The sequence below is a fragment of the Coturnix japonica genome, chromosome Z (assembly GCF_001577835.2).
Source record: "Coturnix japonica isolate 7356 chromosome Z, Coturnix japonica 2.1, whole genome shotgun sequence".
NCBI lineage: Eukaryota > Metazoa > Chordata > Aves > Galliformes > Phasianidae > Coturnix > Coturnix japonica.
In genome coordinates, this window is record NC_029547.1 from 2,346,183 (window position 1) to 2,367,493 (window position 21,311).

General features: G+C 38.9%; 1 protein-coding gene across 3 annotated transcripts in view; it reads right to left on the bottom strand.

Annotated features, from left to right (window-relative positions):
- The window catches only part of SETBP1 (SET binding protein 1), a 243,012-nt gene that overhangs the window by 23,107 nt on the left and 198,594 nt on the right, over positions 1–21,311 (bottom strand). The window lies entirely within an intron of this gene.

A 21,311-nucleotide genomic window follows, 5' to 3' on the forward strand; every position in this document is an offset into this window, starting at 1 on the left:
AGCTCCGCCACCATTTTGTCCATTTCTGCTATTCTGGCTTCAGATCCTAGGTTTAATTTTTTCTGTTTTATTTACACCCATGCACACACACCCATGCGTATATTTTAAACAGCCTCTTTGCTTATGCAACTCCACTCTGCGGCTCTCTGTGGTTTTCCAGATGCTGTTCATGATGCTGGCACCTCACCCCAATTGCAGCTGTGTTCAGCTGGGATTCAATTACAGCCTGTCTTGCACAGGCAGATTGGTTTTTCAAAGATAACATATTTTGGGGAGGGATTTTATTTTTATTTTTTCCACCCAAAAAGCAATTTTTATTCGGAAAGGAGAAGCATGACTTGCAGCTTGATCTTGCCAGATGCTGAACGCCTCCAGACAGGTCCTCAGCACCCTTGGTACTGTTTTACTTCAGCACATTTCAGCACACAGCACCCTGCAGGGTTAGATTCTGCAAGATTAAAATGCTGGCGGAGTAAGATCCTGCTGCTCCCCAGGGAAAACTTTCTATCACAAATGGTATACTGATAACTGGTTTTCTCATATCTGTTTTTGCAAACTGCAATCAGCTTATAATTAGCAAACCTAATTACTGTTTTCTTTTTGGACATTGGGAAGTGAAGGAAGAGAGGTACTGCTAATGCAAAAGATGCTTCATTATTTCCACAAGGCATTCTAAGTACCATGGTCCGTCCTCTTCCTTGAGACAGGTGTAGCTCCCCCTGAGATGAAGCTGTACAGGAACGAGCCCTGTCTGTTGGTTAGGTAGGATGCAGGAGTTGTGGTAGGTGTAGGGGAGATCACTGCTGATCCCCAGCAGCTTTGTGTAGCCCTACTATGAGCAAGGTGAGAGGGAAAAGATACATTTGCAGGCTACAATGGACTCCGGGCTTTCAGTCCTTTTTTTCCCTTAACCAAATTTTCTTATTCAATTATCAGTATCACTAATGATCCAGATTATTAAAGGTATTGCTTCCATCCAGCTTTGGGGCTCAAACAGGCTAAACACAATACTGTGTCTCAGGGTGCAGACCCCACTGCTTATAAAGCATCTTGAGAAATCAGACAGAATGAAATCAGACATCATCCACTTCTGATATTAGGAAACAAAATAAGCAGCCTGACTTTTGGGGATACCAATAGCTGTGATATCTGGTGAAATCCTCATGAGCAGCTAATGAGGGACTTTGGTATCCTAGTGGATAAAAAATTGAGTTTTTCTAATAGTATACAGTTACTCTGGCAACTGTTGGTTTTGCCTCAGCTTCTCCTATCTTTAATAGGAGCAGAACAGTTCTTATCTCAGCTACAGGGCTGGCAAAAATAGATAGTAATAGAAAAAATAATAAAAAAAAATAATAAAAATTGCTTGTTGCAAAGAAACAGTGCTTATTAAATGAAAGCACACTGAGAGTGTTTGCTCTTTTTGCATCAGATAGGAAGACAATAATAGCCTTATTTATTACTTGTGTACAGCTCTAGCTTTTCTCAGTCCTTCTATACGTGATTCATCTGCAAGCCATCAAATTTGACTGCCCTTTTCAGAGACTTGCTGAAATCAGTTAGTTGAAGGAGAAGCAGCACAAAGAAAGAAAGCAGATCTGGGAAATAAAACAACGTGACTTTGACAGAGGAAATTCTTCAAATTAATAAAATCTAAGCAGGTAAGGCAGACAGAGCAGCAGGGAGAAAGATGCAGGCACGGTACAGCAGCAGATAGCCTCAATATTCATCCTCCTTTTGCCACCAATGGTCTAACAGAACATTGCTTTTTCACAGGTACCTCTTTGCCTGTTTGACATATTTAGCCACAGTGGGAAAGCTTGCAGTAGCTATGAGAAAGCAAGATGCTCTGAGGATGCAGGTGAGATAGAGTCTTGAGTTAGACAGGAGACATGCAGCATACCTATGGGTAGGTTTTCTGTATTATACCAGTAGTATCTGTATGGCCATTTAAAATAGAATCATATAATTATTTACATTAGAAAAGACCTCTAAGATTATCAAATTCAATCATTAACCTAGCGCTGCAAGTCTACCACGAAACCAAGATAAATACAAATAGTTCCATTCCCCAGATAATGTTTCCTTTTCTAATTAGTGAATCTGAAGATGCAATGTGTAATTGAAGGTCCATTCTGTTAGTTGTAGGGGAGCATTCCCACAATAGCAGGGAATGCACAATTTGGCAGGGGGGTTGGAGCTACATGATCCTTGAGGTCCCTTCCAACCCGGGTAATTCTGTGATTCTGTGATTCTGTAATAGCACTGGGATACTATCACATAAGATTGCAGCATGAAATTGAGGGAATAAGAGATCTTATCCTCAAAGGAAGATCTGCAAACATTCAGCAATCAGCATACCTGGATATCAAAATATTCTAGGTAGTGGAAATCACAGAATCATAGAATAATAGTTGAAAGGGACCTCTGAAGGTCATCTAGTCCAACTCTCCTGCAATAAACAGGGACATCTGCAGCTAGATCATGTTGCTCAGAGCCTGGTCCAGTCTGACCTTGAATGTCTGCAGGGACAGGGCATCAACTACATATCTGAACAACCTCTGTCAGTGCCTCATCACTCTCACTGTAAAAGACTTACATTCAACCTAAATCTACTCTCTTTTAGTTTGAAACAACAGACAGTAAGAATTATTTTAATGACTTGATCCTCAGCTATCCTAAATAAAGATGCAGAGCAGAGCGCAAAGGAATACAATTAGCCTTTCTGTAACTAGGTTCCAGGCACCTAGGTGCCTTGTTGATATCAAAGAGCACCTGCCTCTCTGTTGCCTCTATCTACACATTTCTTCTTCAGCTTTGCTTTGAAGTAGGGCACTAAACATTGATTTGTTGCACAATTTTCAACATTGGAACATTCAGCTGGTCAGTTTTGTTTTGGAAGAACAATATTAACAAACTAAAAGAACAACAACTAAAGCTACAACAAAAAAACACAACCCAAAAAACAAACCTCAGGAAATAAGTTAGCAAGTTCCAGCTTGTGTTGATGGGGAGGAATTTAAGGTAGGTAAGGAAACCTTGTCAAAATATTGGCCCATCAGACTTCTGGAATGTGTTTGATAAATACATTTTTTCATAGCATCATGGTCCAATGTCCACTTAAGCCATGACTAGATTTCTATGGATCACAGTGTGCTTTGGACTAGACCTTAAATGAATAAAATAAAATAAACATCCTCGCTGTCAGCTCAATGCAAGTATATTTAGTAGAAAGATTTTCATAAAATGGAGGGAGAGTTGTGAAGCTAGATCTCCAGGCATGACATCAAAGATTTGGCCACAGAAACATATTTAATAAGGTTAAGCAGACCTTCAATCAGTGCAGTTTAAAAATAAAAGCAATGGTCTCAAGACACAGTGCCAGATCTCTGTTAATTTTTATCTTCCTCATCACATATATTTTCCCTTAAGGAAAATCAAAATTTCACAGACCACTTGTGTGGCATGTTAGTTGCTGTCTGCAAATAGAAACAGGCATGTTGCAGGCCTCTGAAAAATGCAGTCTGTAACTGTAAGACCAACTGACCCTCAGCTGCAGTTGCACTTTGTGGACCTCACATGCAAACAATCATCCATTGATTCTCCAGGCTTCCAGCTTCAAACTCACTTTTGTTTTCAAGAGGCTCCCAGTTGCAGGCAAGAAACCATTGCTGCTAAATCTCCCTGCCCTGAGGCTGCTCCGTATTTCTGCTGCTTTCTTGAAATGTTATCCAAATAACAATGGCTTGCAAAGCAGTATTGTTGAATGTTAGTTTTTCACTGTTTTGGCACAGAGGTAGTGAACACATAGTCATACAAATGGGCTTTTACTACTGCCCTCTTCACACATCTGCCAGACAGAATATTGAGAAATATGAAAAGAGGAATATATGGCACCAGGAAAAGGGATGGAGCAGATTAACCACTACTGCCATGCTTCCAAGGGCAAATTTCAATGAATCAAAGGCCATTCAGGAAAGCTGCTTAAGCCCTCTGTGTTCCCTGTAAGCACATTACTGTTCGTATGTCACAAACAAATCTGCTTTATGGACTACAGGATGACAGGGAGGGGTACTACAGAATGAGAACTGAATAAAAAAATTAAGGAAACATACTCAAGCCTTATCTCAGATCTTCATCAGGACAACAGCACTTAGCACTGCCACTGCCCTGTTCAAAACTCTTTGCAGTGGTTACAAATACTCAAACAGTGTTAGTAGACCACCATGTGCCATGGTTCAGGAGGGTGGAGAGTAGCTATCCCCAATGCAACAATAGCTCAGGATGGGCTGTAAATGCAATATGTTGGCTTAGAGGACACAACCAGCTGAAGCAGAAACCCATCCTGTCTCAGCAGAAAGAATTTATGTTTTTGCTGATATGCTTATGTAGATTAATATCAAGTAACTGAAAGTGCCTGAGCAATTCAATGTGTTTGGTAGGAATTTGTGAGTCAAGACTTGAAAATGTGTATGTCAGGATGGTGTTTCCACTAATGTCTCTCCATGAGCTGAATTTCTAACATCACTCTCTCTCATTGTAAATGAGTGTGCTCTTAATCTGTATTCCTGAGTAAGGCTTTATTACTGGTGGAGAACAGTGAGCTGCTGGTGCAACATTGTGGATATCCCAAACACTACCTGGGTGCTGACTCTGGGGAAGACACACAAACTCAAGTCACAATCACCCTCACTCCTCATCAGGGTATGGTCAAGATAATTATGGAGCTTCATTTAGTTGTGGAGCTTCATTTTAACAAGCACATAATGAATTAAAACATGAAGGAAAATGGGAAAAAAAAAAAAAAAAAGAATTTGTATATTTGTATTTGGGTAGGAAAGTTAATAGGTGAGTACTGAAGGAAAGCACGTAATATAGGATACAAATTACTGCTTAGGGACTTAAAATTCTTAACTATTGAATACATCCCAGTAGTTTTACCCTTTCTTCACTCAACAAGAGACAGAGATATTGGAGACAAATACACAGAGACTTTGTTTGTGCAAGGAGATGTAACTGATTGATTCCTATCCCCTATTCCAGATTTTGTTCTTTGAGACACAGCCATACTCTATGTCTGACCTGGCCTCTGTTCTCAGCTCCAAGGTGAGCAATTACAGAGGCTTTCAGTTTGTTTCCCATATTGCACTGATTTTCACATCCTCTGGCTCTTTGGCCTTATAGGAAACCAGGGTAGCCAGCCTTACAGCCTTACTCTGCTGGGGGAAAAAAAAAATAAAAATAAATAGATTCTCATTTACCGAAAAGATACTTTCACTTAAGAATAACTTTCTTGCTCCATATCATTGATTCCTTCAACCACTGACTATTTGTGTTGAAGGGATATCTTGCCAATCTTTGGATCCCTGCTCAAGTTTCAAGTTTTTTGTTGGGCAGATATCAATGCAATTGATTGTTGTAATAACCCTATAGCAGTTGTGTTTTTTAGTTGTTTTTTTGTTTTTTTCATCTAATCTCTTTGGTTAAACTGACAAAAAAGTTGTATAGTTTGTTTATTCTTAAAGCCCAGATTTCAGAGGGAAAGAATGATGAAATTACTACAAAAAAGAAACTGGGCTATGGAAGCTCATGAAAAAGTGTGTGTAAATAGTATGCATGCAGTTAGACTTAAAAGTCATTACATCCAAAAAAATTACCATGAAAGTAAAGCAATGCTTCAATACCTGGAACTCTGTTGACCATGGTAGCTGGGAAGAAAGTTCAAGTCATATCAAAGCCTTAATATCAGTATTAGTATTTCCAACTCAAAGTACATTTTTCCTCCTTGGGTATTTGTTGTTTCCTTAAAAACTGTATTATAACATACCAAACACTGAAAGTTGAGCACCCTTTCTTCAGTGCTGCTTCCATAACTTTTCATTTCTTTCTTCAACTCTGTTTCCCCAGTTCCCAAACAAGATGGCATGAGTTCAGAAATAGAAGGACTGAGTCCTTGCTACTTTTGGAGAGCAAAATGTCTTAGCAGAGAAGTTGGAGAGGAAAGAAGACAAAAAGCCACAGCTGACTGTCCAGGGATCCTGTGGTTATGACTTGTCTGCCTACTAAAAACACTGTTCCTCATTTTCTGGTGTGTTCCTTGAAAGCATATTTGCCTGCGTTGGTGGGTCTCAACAGTCCAAATTTAGGTCAGATATATTAGAAATGGAAAAGCCATAGCAGGTCAGCTTCCAGCTGTCCCAGAATAGGGCAATCCATTTGGCCTGAAATGACAGTGCTCCCCCAACCTCCCTGGGGGATGTTATTTCAAAATATGATAGGTTTTCCTTGTATAAGCTTCTCCTAATGTTAGGTTAATTTAGATTTATTTTATTTTATTTTATTTTATTTTATTTTATTTTATTTTATTTTATTTTATTTTATTTTATTTTATTTTATTTTATTTATTTCTTTACTGAAGGGTTGTAAAACCCATCATCTGATGTGGGGAGGACAGTACTGCAGGGGCTCAGTTTGAAAGAATAGATTTTCTCAAGCTGCTAAGCACCTGTAGAAAATGGCTTTTAAAAGGTCCACATCTGGATGAGCAAGTTACTAGGTACTTTTTAAAGGTTATCTGATGCCATTTATATAAATAAATGGACATACATATGTGCACATCTATATATGCAAGCAGAATTTCTGCTGAAATGCTTGTCTGCAACATTTCTGAGGGGTCATCTCCACCCTTATTCCACAGAATTGTCATTGTATACATGGCAGATTATGAGTCCCTGAAGTAGGACTGAACATCACACTTTACTGTGAATAAATAGGTTATGTAGCCTCTTTTATGGTCCTTAACATTGCACAGTAAGACACAGATATGGAAATAGCTCTCTACAGCTATGAAAAGCACCCTTCCAGGCTGTACGTACGTGGTGAACTGGATTATCTAACCATTGGCTGTGTGTAAGAATAATAGCTTTAATTATAAAGGCACAAATCTATCATCTCCTCATGCTGTGTGGCTGTTGCTTCAATGAATGTAGAGATATTCCTGCAACTGGGAAGATGCTGGAGGAAGTGAAACTGGCAGTACCAGAACCAGTGAGCTGGCTCTGGTACTATCCCATTCAGAATGACAGCCCGTGAGGAATGTCTGTAACTCAAGCAGTTTAGCAACACTGCCATGTAGCCCACATTACCACTGCTGTTTTTCTTTCTCTGCAGGCACTGGTCCTCTTATTCCCTTGTCCTGGCTCCAACACACATTACTCACTGACCTCTTTTTGGTCTCAGCAGCTTTCTTCATCAATGCAAGCTCTGCTGGCTTTAAGAAAATTGGCCCCAATTTCCCCTCCCCACTCCTCCCGCCCTTGACAAAGAAACTGGCAGTAGCTCATCTGTTTTTCATCTGACCTTGATCCAATGTTCTATCTTCCCTCCAGAAATGTGCCCCTTACTTTTCACCTATAAAGTGGTTAATTTATTTTGGAGGCATAGTAATAATTAAAAACTAACAAACAAACAAAACCCCTCGGTTACTGCTCCCAAACAAGTGTTATCTTCTGATAGAGACAGGAATAGATGAAATACTTTGGATATAAATATTAAACCAGTAGGGTTTAAAATAAAGATTTCAGGGCTACATGTATGCTGAGAGGGAAGGGGGATTAGAGAGAACACATGCACAGCATCCTGATATATCTTACAGGACTGAGGGCCAGAGCTCATAATTCATTCACTGCAGCATGGCAAATGGACCTGCCATCTGACCTGGTCAGGAAGCATTTGCCAAAGGTGGTGTAATCAGATTGGAGGTGACCAAACTGGCACTATGCTAATGGCACCTGCCTGACAGAGTCCAGAGGAAATCATATGGCGTGGGTATGGTTTCTTCCCTGGGAAACCCAGTGGGGAAAAAAGCACAAAGACACTCCTGAAGGCTTTGGTGAGCTCTGGCTCTGAACCTCCCTGCTGTGCTACAGGCACAGTTTTCTTATCAGTCTTTTTTCCCATCCTCCTTTTCTTTTTTTTTTTTTTTTGCACACTTATGAAGGTTCGTGGCATTTGGGAAATGAACAAATAAATCTCTATGAGCTACACGGGACAGACAGCAGGGAAACATTGTCCTTGGCCTTTGTACAGCAGAGAGGAAACTAGGCTGTATGGAACAGTTTAGACACTTCTGTGCTTTTATGTTCCCTGTTTGTACATCAGGAAGGTGGAATGAGAAAAGTGGGAGGGAAAGAGATTGGAAGAGGGGGGGAATAGAGAGAGAGTGCAAATGGTGCCTCACTCCAAACAAGGGAGATCTGAGCTCTAGGAGTTCTGTAACACCACAGTTTACTTCTGCCTTGTAGTAAACAAAGATACAACTCCATCAAGCTGACAGTAATGTGACACAGCCTGTGGCTGTAATATATTGCAATTTCTATACATCAGAAATGGTATGTTACAGTGGCTACAGACAGACAATATGATAGACATGGATGTGAAGACAGACTGGTGGATAAGTGGGAGACAGAGCAAGAAATAACATCATCTAATTTCTAACTGGAAGCGAAAACCTTTGGCGGTGGCTTTACCCTCTCTTTGAGCTCTCCACCCAAAGTCCATCATGGAGACATCAGGTTTCTCATATTCCACCACCAATGGAGGAGCAATATCCAATGATGGGTGCTGAGGCAGTTGTCAATGTTATTCTCTGGGAACTATAAAATATTTAACTGTTTTTTTTTCTTTGCTTTCTGTTTATTTCTGCTGACCAGAGACCTACAAAGAAGCAGGTAAATCCAGAAGAATGCCTGAGGCTGCTATAGAGAGCCAGGTCTTTCAGGATTGCCCAGAGACTCCAAAGCAGACCAGGAAACAGGGTGTGGCTCTCAAAAAAGTTCACAGAATCTCCATATCCTTAATATCAACCTTCACTCATCAGAATTTACCTCAGCACCCTGGGAACAGCTTAAACTCAACCATACACAGCTCTCTGTGTGATCTCTCCACAAACAAGTGTTAATATCATGCTAAGAGGCCATTTGTTCTGCAGACTCACCATTCCTGTGGATGAACCAAACTCAAAGCTGTTAATTTTACAGATGCTGCTAAACCAGGACCTGAATTAGAGAATCTCTAAACTCTTGCACAGCTGCATGTTTTTGCCCAGTCTTTCCAAATATCCTGTCTCTTTTTAATGGAATAGCAGGGGGTTCAGAGCCCATACTTGAGTCAGGGGCCTCAGCGGGACTCCAGACTATTTTATGTATAAAGAGCTTAAATGATACAATATGAACTATTTTCCTCTCACATAATTTCTTTCCAGCTTATATCCTCTGGTCTGGGTGGCACACAGACTTTCTCAAACACTTTTGCTCTCATTCGACAATTTACTTACATGTGTTTAGAATATACTAAATGGCTTTTGGGATAGAAAATATAATCAAAACAGAACATAACCCGTAGTAGCAAAAATCGAGTGTCTTTAGCTTAAATATTTGTTTCCCCAGAAAAGTTGGGAAAAAATGGTTTTCAAGTCACAGATGGAGAACTGCCACTTACTACAGCACAGGGAAAGAGTCATAACATATCTAATATATTATCCCCAGACCAGCTCGTTATGGCTAATTAGTCAGAACATAAACAGCTGAAGTTAAAATGCCAGAGACAAGCTTTGACTGCTTAGCTGTGAGTTCAAACCACATTGCCATGTTTCAAAGAGCTTTGAAGCAGTAATGATTGAAACAACACAAACATTTTGTTGCCCTGTAGAGGAGGGGTGGGAGAAGAAAATGACCTGTGATTACGACTTTGCAGTTGACGAGTAGTCAGAATTTTAAACATATCAGGAAACCTCTTGATTTCAGCAGAGTTCTGTTGATTAAAGGAGCAAAGAATACATAAAAAAGTGCAAGGCACCACTTCATTAAACAGAAGTTGGCTTTATCCAAACCCCAGTTTCAAAGGTAAGCTGCTCTCTCTCAGCTTAACAGCAAGCAGAGGCTTCTTTTTATTGAGAGACTAACACAGTTTTATGACAGCACTAAACAGATACAACTGTGTTCTTATCTTACAGAAAAAAGGGTGGCTGTAGAAATAACCATATTACTGGGCAGCTACTGTGTTCCCACAGAGCAGTAAACTCAAAGTTCAGATCAGTGCCATGCTGATAATGAGTCGATAGCAGTCATATAAGAGCACAGATAATCAGTAGAGCAGGTAGATAGATAACGCTAAAGTTTTATGGCCCTCTTCATTCAAATATAAGGAAGCTGTAGTGATCACAGAGAATCACATTAACGGCTAAAGGCAAGAATGGAAAGTCTGCCTGCTCAGTGGGCTTTGCTGTTCATCAGAAGTTTCTGTGTTCCAAGAGCAAATCTCTATGTCCCTGTGCTTCTGTTTCCTTCAGAGTTATCTAAGGAGAAACCCTGGAGAATTAGAAAAGCCACCACACTGAGGAGCAAGAAGTAGTGCATCCAGAGTGGCTGCTTCCTCTAAGCTATTTGGCTGTAGAGAAAAGCCCAACCCATACATATAAGCTGCAACAAATTGGAGAGCACCCACTTCTGCTAAGTTCCAGGGCATGCAGTGAGTTTTCTTCCTCCATGTTCCTTAAGATCTTAGAGTCGGGGAGAGATGGTCATCCTGCTAATACTGTTCAGTCAGCATACAGGCAAGATGAATCTGCCCTTCAAGCATTCTTGTTGCCTCCTTCCCAGGGTACAAAGTGGGTCTGCTCATACTGAATGTGGGTATCTACTGGGTAAAGTGCTGTGCCACTCTATAGGTGACAGAGTACTGGAACAGGTGCCCAGAGGGGTTGTGAAGTGTCCTTCTCTGGACATAGTCAAGGCCTGCCTTGATGCTTTCTCATGGAACCTGTTTTACCAGAGAGTGAATTCACTGATCTCAGAGGTCTCTTCCAAACCTCATGATTCTATGAAACATTGACCTCTGGGTAACTCCTTTAATGGCAACAGAAACTGGGCATTAAATGCATCAACTAAAAGGCAACTCAGCCTAACGCAAAGTAGGTGCTTTGAGACAGGAAACCCAGCTGCAAATTCCACTGAACTAAGCCTTGCTGATGCCTTCATCAATGCCCTGTCTCACCTTGCACTCTGCTGGTTGAGTCAGTGGCTCTGGGTTCAAATCTACTAACACTATCTCAGCTGCCCATCACTCTCATGTGACCCTCATCAGAAACATGCAATGCAAATGAATGTGCCAGAATCCTACAACCCCTCACCTGCAACACAGCCCTGTTTAGTGTGTACATTGTGTTCCTTCCTCTCATCTGTTCCAGCTGCAAATTTACAGCACTCTTGGATGACAACACTATCTCTGTTGCTCACTTCCTCTTCCCTTTGCCTGTTGCAAAGTGTGGTATTTGCCTCATGCCCCCTGTACAAAGCAGAGAGGACAGCAGAACCTGGGATATGCTGCTGCAATCTACAAGAACGTGGTTTTGCTTTGAAAACATCTGTCAGAGAGTGAAGACTGGATCCATTATGGTAGCATGAAACAGGAGTAACTTCCTTGCAGCCAGAGAGATGAGATGAAAACAAGCTGAGGACATAAGGGCTGCCTGCTTGATTGATTTATTGCATCAAAATTTATGCCTTCAAAGCACTTTTTTTTTTTTTTTTTCACTTTATTTTCGGTTTTATCTGCTTAAAAGGTAGTTGCTCTAAACTAAAATAATCATAATCATCATAAAAGGAATCGAGCTGCTTCTCCCCTAAATGAGTTCATTTTCTTGGATAGTAGGAGGATTGAAACAGGGCAGATAAAAGCTGGAGGCTGCGAACAGAGAGGGTAAAGCCACCCACACATTGTAATAACAACCAGTATTTTAAATCTGGCACTACCTTTGGAAACATTTACGGTTTTAAAGCGTAATTATAAAGATATGGGGGTGGGAGGGTGGTGGGAAGAAAGACACACACACACTCACTGAAAAGAAGAAAAATGAGTGAAACAACTGTTTAATTTCTTACTGTCATTAATACCAGAGTATCAAATAAAATATCCCAGATGAATAAAATGGCTCAGTTGAGACAAAAACAAAATTCCACTGGACTGGCTCTGTTTTTTACAAATACCAATATGTGTATGCAAAGGAATTCCTCGTCCCTGAAAATGTTTACAGCTCAGAAATAATTGAAATCAGAAAACAGCCTTTTCCACAAAAAGGGGCCCTTTTTTTTTAATTTTTCTTTTTTTTTCTTTTTTTTTCCCTTCTATTTTTCCTTCTTTCTCTCTCTCTTCTTAAAGTAAGGTTCCCTCTAATGTTAACCTATTCCAGCTCAGATCAAGATGAAGAGCAGAGTTCCCTTAGAGGTGTGCCAAATATTCTTACCCAAGAAATTCAACACTAACAAGCTTACCTTCCTAGGTCAAATTTTACAGATCTTAGTGAATCCTTCAAACCACAAATGGCCTCTGAAAGAGAGGAAAGTACCATCGTTCCCAATCTACTGTTGTTACAAACCCTTTTATAAAGCCCACAATTAGAAGCAATTGAAAAGTATATGGAAATCAATTCCATTGGAAGGAAAAAAACATTCTGGTGACTCTTTCTTTTTGTTTGGTTTTCAACAACAGAAGGACTGTACAGTCCAAAATCCCCTCAATTTCCCATCCCTTTCCTCTTTCTGCTTGGTTTGGTTATCTCTGTGGAATGAAAAAGTACTTTCGTTCCCTGACTAATTTTAGACCTGCATCAGGACATGGCTGCATGTTTTCAAGAGTAATTAAACTGGTGGCCTCTGGTGGGTCTACAGTGGATGGGAGAGCAGGTCTACTCAGTTCTTCCTAGGGTCCACTGCTCTATTTTAAACACACAGAAACTGGAAAGCTTAAACCATACATTTTTGGGTTGCATAGATATTCACTACTTATATGTTGAAATAAGACAACATCTTTATTTTTCATTAAAAAATGCTTAATAGGAAGAACAGTACTTCTAGCCAGCAGCAAACTAGGAGATTTTGTGCAGAACCAATTACTGCATTTATTAAATTGTTTTGAAACATTTCTAAGGAAAACATCACCTGTTTTCAGCTTTTTAGAGGAATGCTACAGAAAACACAAAATATTTAAGTATATATTATGTACATTAAGTACTCCAGTTTGCACAGCTGGGAAGAGGGGAAGACTGTTCCAACAGTCTTCTGTGTATCTTCCCCAGGTACCTGAAACTGAATAGGAAAGATGGGCAACTGAAGATGTTTTATTCTTGTTCAACCTCAAAAACACCCAATGCAACTAAAAGGGTAGCATCATCTACGCTTCCTTGACTTCCTTAGAAGAAAGTAGAATCATACAATCATAGAATTGCTAAGCTTGGAAAAGACCTTAAAGATCATCAAGTAATAGAATGAGGCAGATAATTAAAGCAGTTCCTGAGAATGCTCCTATCACATTGCTTCTCTGACATTCAGGAATCACAAAAAGGCCTTCACTACAGATAGACTTTAATTGTCCAGAAAATGAAGTCTCTCAAATCACTAATTGTTCTGGAGAAATACAGCAGCATCTGTGCCCAGAAGAGGGCCAGGAGATGTTAACACTGACATATTTAATGTCACAAAGAATTATTCAAACAAGAAAATGCTGGTGGACAGTCATTTATGGGCTAAGATTTCATTCAAGTGAACGTCTACATCTTACATGGTACAAGACAAAATTTCTAATAGAATGGATCCCTATATTGTTTGAAGTACCAACAACTTGCATGCAGTGCATGTTATATGCACTGGTCATTTCATTGGTCGCATGAGAAACAGACACTGTTTTGCATACTGTCTTCTTGAGCATTTTTACTTTGTCTTAGAAAATATATCTATTTGCTGGCTTTCTACAGAAGTATTTTACATTGTTTTCAGTACCTTTGCATTTGCACCCTCCTTAATTTACACACAACATCTGTTTTCATCTGGGAAGACTGCAGTGATACTTTGTGATCCCTTTCACAGTATTTTTTAAACACTAGTCTGAATGATAATACCCATTTCATGAAAACAGTTTGGAACTGTGGAGGGGAAAAAAAAAATAATAATGCCATTGGCGCATCTTCCTCCCTGGTTTATATGTGGATATTCCTTGTTATGCCTACAGCTGAAGCCAGCAAACATCACTTAATCCTGAACCTCAGCCACTTCATTTACAAACTACTCATACATGGTCTTCGTGGGCAGGAATAAAGTGTGAGTGATAACCCAGGGAACAGTCTGGGGCTGTTCTTGGATTTAGGGGCAGATTTAGTGCCAAGAAGAGTAGCTGGGTTCTGGTGAGAGTACTCTGACAGTCTGTGCACACACATCCAAAGAAGACTCAATGACTCCAAAATATCCAAGATGTCAGAATTACCACACCATTTCTGTAGAATTTTAATTAGTCAATTACTTAGCAATTACAAAACAACCAGAGCTGGAAAGGGATAGCATGTAAGCACAAACTAGACTGTGATTTGTTCCAATTGAGTTTGGTTTCAGGGCACTTGAGATTTTCCAATAAGATCAGGTCATGCGTGTCTTTGTCCATGAAGACAGAGTGTCAGTACAGCAGCGAAACAGCAGCCTATTTTAACATCAGTGTGGCCTGTGTCAATAGATTGTACTAAAAACTACTTATGATGAGGTGAAAATGCAGTGAGAAAATGCAAAACTACAGGTCAGAGGATTTTTTTCCACTTGTCTTGAACAGTATTCAGTGTATACTGGCTGTCTACCTTTAAATTGCTGCATTCAACTAAACTGAGATGGTATGTATCCACATATGTATTTTTAGCATCATTAAACATCATGTAGCAATTTCAGTCTGTTAAATAGGCCTGGGATCTGCAAAGATGCTTGCATCTAGATTGCTGCCCACTTTTGAAAGTGAAATGGTGCTAATGATACCCAAAACAGCAGTGGAGAATATGTGCTATTTTATGGCACAGCCACCGATAAGACAGGAATGACCTTCAGATGTAATGACTTTATATTTAAGTACCTACATTTCCCCAGATGCTTGCTCCAAATAACAACAGGCATTAAGATGGGGTCAGAATGGGCTGAATTGAAAAAGTAATGTATTTAGCATACAGTTTTGAGGCAGATGTGTGACATTTCAGCCATATCTGATAACGCCCATTGATACCCAGCCGAGGTCTCTGTCTAGTCTCCTAGATCGACAAAAATCCCTATGTAACATCCCTTTAGGTAGCATTTGCTGCTGAACAGCCTCTTACTGCCTCCAAAACGTGGTGCTAATTAACGTGAACCAAGTTACAATATGTGCTAAAGATTCCAGCTTTGTTACTTATTTAATGAGCTTTGTGGGATTTGAACATGAGGCTCAAAGTAGCAGGGGAAACCTCATAATTAGTTTCAATTAGAAGAAGTTCCTACACATTATAACTATTTGATAAACTGCAGAGGGAAAAAGAACTACTGAACAGATACAAATCACTAGCTTTGTTTCATTTGTTATTATACTTATTTTCTTCTTAATTAGTGCTGATTGGCTGATGATCCTAATTAATGCAAAGGAATTTGGAATGGTATACAATGGTATGGCTTAGAAGATGCCAGAGTGTACAACTGCTAAATTATTGCTAATTGTTATTTACGCGAGGACAGGAAGACTAAGTAATGATGTGCTGCCTAATTAGCATTAAAGATATGGTTTCCACTTCCAAATTAAATGAAGGCAAATGGGATAAAATCATTATGGTTACCAAAAAAAAAAAAAACCCCAACAAAAAACCAACTCCCCTCATCCTTCTCTCTGGAAGTCAGTAGTTGCGTTGCCAACATCTATTTATTTATTTATTTATTTATTTGCAAACAACCAAAGGCCATCCAAAAATTTAAGAAGTTCAAGAAAATGCAGATTCTTAATCCAAAGTGGACACTGTTAAAACTTTTTCAGCTACCACCTGAAAAGATTTGCTCCATCCATTATGGCGATTCATTACTAGTAACAAGCAATGTGCCAGTCTTAATTACCAAAGAGCGTAATGATCTTAGTGGTTAGTTATTGCAGGTGTGCCCAACCTACAGAATTACTCGTCTTCACTGGCTGCAAAGGGCAGGCATTTTCAGTTATTCCTTTTAGGGCTATGTGGTAAAGTGTCCAACCTTGAAATATGGGACTTCCCAGACAACACTTCTGCATTTTATCCTGGCTCTGCCACTGGCTCACTGGCTGTCCTTCCTGATTACTCTACCTCAGCTTCATCTTCCTCACAGACAAAGCAAGAACAATACACTCATTTGCACTGATTAAGCACTTGTCAATATAGCCAATCTACATTCTCATTTCAGAGGCTCTCTGCAAGAATCAATGGATTCCTCAAATACATTAAATTCAATATTAGTGTCATTGTAATTATGTCCTTTTATTTTTCAATCTCTCAATACTAAAAAAAAAAAAAAAAGTGTTAAAAATATTAAGGTTGATGGAAACTTAATGCGAGAAAGAGTGAGCCCAAGGCATTGAAAGGAAGTTCCAAATTATTTTTCTTATTTCTATACATTAGTCTAGATAGATCTCAAACAACACACAGTACAGTGGCTGTTGCAGGATTTTTGTTCACAGTGTGATTTCAGAAAAAAATAAAAAATAAGATAAAAGATACTTTATAGCTTTAATGCTTTTTTGATTGTTTGCTTTTTTTCATGTTCTCCTCTACCTCAGTGCCAAGGGAATGGCCAGGATGATCCAATAGGTCTTTTCAATCTTCAATTCCCATGATTTGATAAAAAACTGTATTCTACACACTTCTCCACGCCATACACAAACATTATTCTTGGCCATGAGGGTTGTCTTTCACTCTATAGGTTTGCTAAAGCTACTTGTCTCTATATAAACATACATGCATATATTTGGTACACAGCATCAACTTGTCAAAATGTATATATATTTTAATCACTTTAATATAAAGAAGGCAAAACATCTTTGAGTCAGAGAGACTGTAGGTATTGGATTTTTTCAGACCAAGTATGTGTATACACATACACACCTATAGAATAAACATACAGATGTATAACAAGACACTGCCCATGTTTGCATGAGTTCCAGTTCACTTCAGAGCTCAGAGAGTTTGTGTTCCGTTGCCAGTAAGGGACCTTTCATTACCAAATCATTGCAGATAACTCAGCAAAGCCCTTGGCCTTCATTCTCACTTATGTGAGGTCTTCTTTGAAATGACAGAAGAGGTTTAAAGGTGCATTCAGCCCTATTAGGGTTTTATTCTGCCAAATCTAATAAAAAGTGACATGCTGGAAATGAGAACTCAGCCTACAGCCCTTATTGAAGCTGCTTAATGCTTGGTTGGATTTGTGCTGAAGTTGTTTGCTGAAGCCCAAATGCCTTTTAAAGTTTTTATTTTTATCTTGAATGGTGTTTTGAGCCTTCCGTTGTCACCATGTCTCTACCCATGGTGCTTGCACACACAGATCAGATCCTTCCTTCCTTGTAGTTGGCTCTGCTCTCTGCCCACTCGTTGTCTCCCTCTCAAACCCTCAACATCTGCTGCATGTCATTTCAGGACAGGGTGTGTTGCACTGTCAGGTGACACCAGCAATATGCATGTCACTAGATACGCATAGTTGAGGATCGGTTTAGAAAGACAACAGTGTGCTGCTCACTGTATATTTCCTTGGTTATCATCTTCCATTTCAAGGATGTGGATGAATCTCTACCATGTTGAGAGGTACATCATGCTGCAATCTTCTATCTCTCAAGCTCATATTCTTTCTAGCTCACCTCTCTGCTTTCATATCCATATTGCTTACTCTCATTCATCTCTGGGTCTCCTCAGGAAAAGCAGTTCCTGCTTTGCCTCTTGCAGAGGCAACCTACCCTAGTTTTGTTGTTGTGCCAGGGATTCCTAGCCAGGAAGAAGCCTCTACTCTGCTGCAAGAATTTTCTAGCCTTCAGCTCCCACACTGCAAGCCCTGTGCTTCAGCAATATCTATATGTGCATCAAAGCTCCAAAGACTTCCAAAAAAAGGAACAAAGACATCCAAACAATTTCCTTGATGACTTGCTACCTAAACTCCAGCTCACCATGATAGAAATGGCGAAGGAAGGACAGCACTGGGTATGCCAGATGAAACTGAGAAGCTGCTTTATTCTAAATAGATTTTGCAATATCATTATTATTATTACTATTATTATTTAAAGTAAGTGTTTTAAAGTATAATCTTACTGTGAGTAAAATTAGTGGGGGGTTGTATTATTCACCTCACCTAGACCAAGAGAAGGTCTACATATTTATCCAGAATCTCATACTAGCACTTATCACAGGAGCATCTCAGAGATGTCAGGATCCTGCCCTTGGTATCTTTGGCTTATTCAATCAACTGACATCCAGTTGTACTGTAGAAAAAAACACCACTCTGTAGTCTTCATTTATTGTCCAGGGGAAGGAAAAAAAAGCCTCAGGAACCAAGTGTATTAAAGGAGACATTTGACTTTAGAGGACAGTTTCTGAGCACAACAAGAAATTTAGCGAAGGTCACATTCAAGAACTTCTTGAATATACATCTTTCAGATCATTCGCACCTCTCAAATGACACACCGACAACATTAATCAAAATCAGTGGCTGTGAACTAAAATCAGAGACTGCCTCAGACTTACGAATTTTCAATTCACAGAGCACACTACATGTGGATAGCTCACTGAATTTGATGCCTTAAGCTAAAAATCAACTCCAAATTCCCCTTCCCAGGCTGCTGCAGTTATCATGAAGATTTTACTATCCAATGGCTATAAAGCAGCCTCTGGAAAATGAGAATATTGCCATTCCTATTGCTAGTGGAGATGATTCTGTTACAAGAATAGCATGAAACAGGCACTAATTCTTTGAACTCTTCTCAGACCTTGAAGGCTGAGGAAGGCTAGCTGTAGAGTACAGTGGATGCTTGATGTGTAATGCATTTACTGTCCTTGAAAAGAAAAAGAAAAAAAAAAAAGAAAAAACGAAAAAAGAAAAAAGATTTATTTATTTTGAATATATCTCATTCAGCCCTTTTCTTCCTATCAATAAGCTCAGCTACATTTCTTATAAATGCAAAGGAGGGCCTTTGGACATGCATCTTCAGAATTTGTCTTGAACAGACTTGTTAATAGATTGAATGGCTGCTTACCTTTTATTAAAAAAACAAAACAAAACAAAACATATGTGACAGAAGTACCATGAAAACACAGTTTTCCTCTTAATTTCTGAGGGATTTTTTGAGCTTTTATAGAGAAAATTTGAAAACTCAGTTCAGCCCTGTGAAAATGGACTAGTACAGTTTATAATACTGTTAAATAAAGGGAAGGTCTGAACTCAGACCTCAACACCCATCATGTCCTCTGTTTCCCACATTACTAGCTCTGAGGGAGGCCAGCCAGACTTGGCAAAGCACTGGGGCAAAAGAGAAGGCTATGCAATAAGAAGCGATTTTGAAGATGTACCGGAGAAAGTAGTAAATCCATCACATCAATTTCAGATCTTTCTAGATTATTTTCTCCCATTCAATCCAAGCAGCTAAGAGGTTCATTTATACTGTAAGAAGTTCATTTAGACAGTAACCAAGAAGTTGGTGTACAGAGTGATGGAGTAATTGGGTGGCTGGTTTTGTTGTGCTTTGCAGCAGGTCACCAGAAATGATCATAAGATTCTCCTCTGTCTGCATATCTGAGACTTAAACACCTTAAAGGCTGTCCCAGGAATGAATGTTCAGCTTGATACCTTCTCAGAAATGGTACCCATATGAACATAAAGACAACAGAAACTAAGCACTCACATAATCATCAAGTTCTTGATCATTGGCAGTCATTAAGATATATTATCAGATAGAGATCTAAGACAGCTGTGAGTCTGTACAGACAAATTAATACCTTTCCAACTATCAGGAAACAAAATAAAACACATAGTGTAAAGGCACAGGGTAAGAACCAGCTGACTGCAAAATATCTGATGGCAAAACAGTGTCTGCATAACCACTTTCTAGGAAAAAAATACAATATATCTATTGAAGATAATAGATGTGAGAAAATATAAGCTACTCCTTGAGTAAGTATGGTCTCAGTCATTGTGTATGGTTTGTAAGACATTTAAGAGAAAAGTCCCAGTAAATCTAACACTGAAAAGAAAGCAACAATAGAATAACATCTGCCTATAGATACATACTGAGGCGATGTATTTAAGAGTCACAGAAAATAAATAAATAAAACAGAAAAATGCAGAGTATGATCAGGTTTGACTCATAAAGCAGAAAAGCCTCAGGATCTACAGTGAAGAAGCAGTACATCAGAACAAAGTCTCATTTTATTACTGCAGTTATTGATCCAATGAGTGTTTTTTTAAAGCATCACATGACCATTTCATCATCTTTTGCTGGTAACTAAATCTCCCTCCTCCCTCTTACCCTTACTGTTTTATTGGCTTTAAATTAAGTCAGCAAAATGATGACTTTTTTTTTTCTCTCTTTTTTTTTTTTTTTTTTTTTTTTTTTTTTTTTTTTTTTTTTTTTTTTTTTTTTTTTTTTTTACAGCCTAACTGGTTAAATGTTGAAGCGTAAAATGAATGGTGTCAAATCATATCCTGAAAGCTGATTAAAAGTAATCCTGCAGATGCTAAATATGGATTACCAAAGCAATTACTGAAAATTCATAACCTTGCTAAAAAGGCATTCTAATGGAGTTGTGCAGCACACTGTAGTTAAAGGCTGTTTACTTTTTCAAACAATTTGCAGTCTTAATGTGTGGAAACGTGCTCTTATATAAGCTTCATCTATTTCTGAACATGAAATTGTTTGTGGCTGTTTAGAGCTCTCCCCCAGTATCTGATACCACTACAAACAATGTTTCGGCAATCACTATCTGCTATTGGACCAACACTGACTCATATTATGTTCTCATTATATCACTTTTACAGTTTAAAAAGGTTTGAAATCTATTTCATTGCTAATTTAAGGCCATTTCATACTATATGTTACTCTAGGGCAAAGAGGTTGATTGCATTAAGGCCTCTATGTTCAAGCTTGCTTGCTCCATGGACTTTATTTACCACTGCTAAACCCTATCACAAGTGATAATCTAATGACCAAAAATCTGGCAGTTTTAAAGTGGAGCCTCTAAATAATGTACTTGAACATTGAAATGCTGTCCATGTTCTTCTTTAATATAGATTTAACATTAATTTCAGTGACAGTTAAATCTGTGTTGAGCTTTGGGAAATTCTTATATTGGCAACTTGATTTAACTGTAATTCTCCACAGATATTAATGGTTAAAGTTCTCTTTTCCATGACTGAACTCAGATGGAAAGAGAACATCATCTGCTAGCTTCAGAATTAAAAAAAAAAACAAACACAAACAAACAA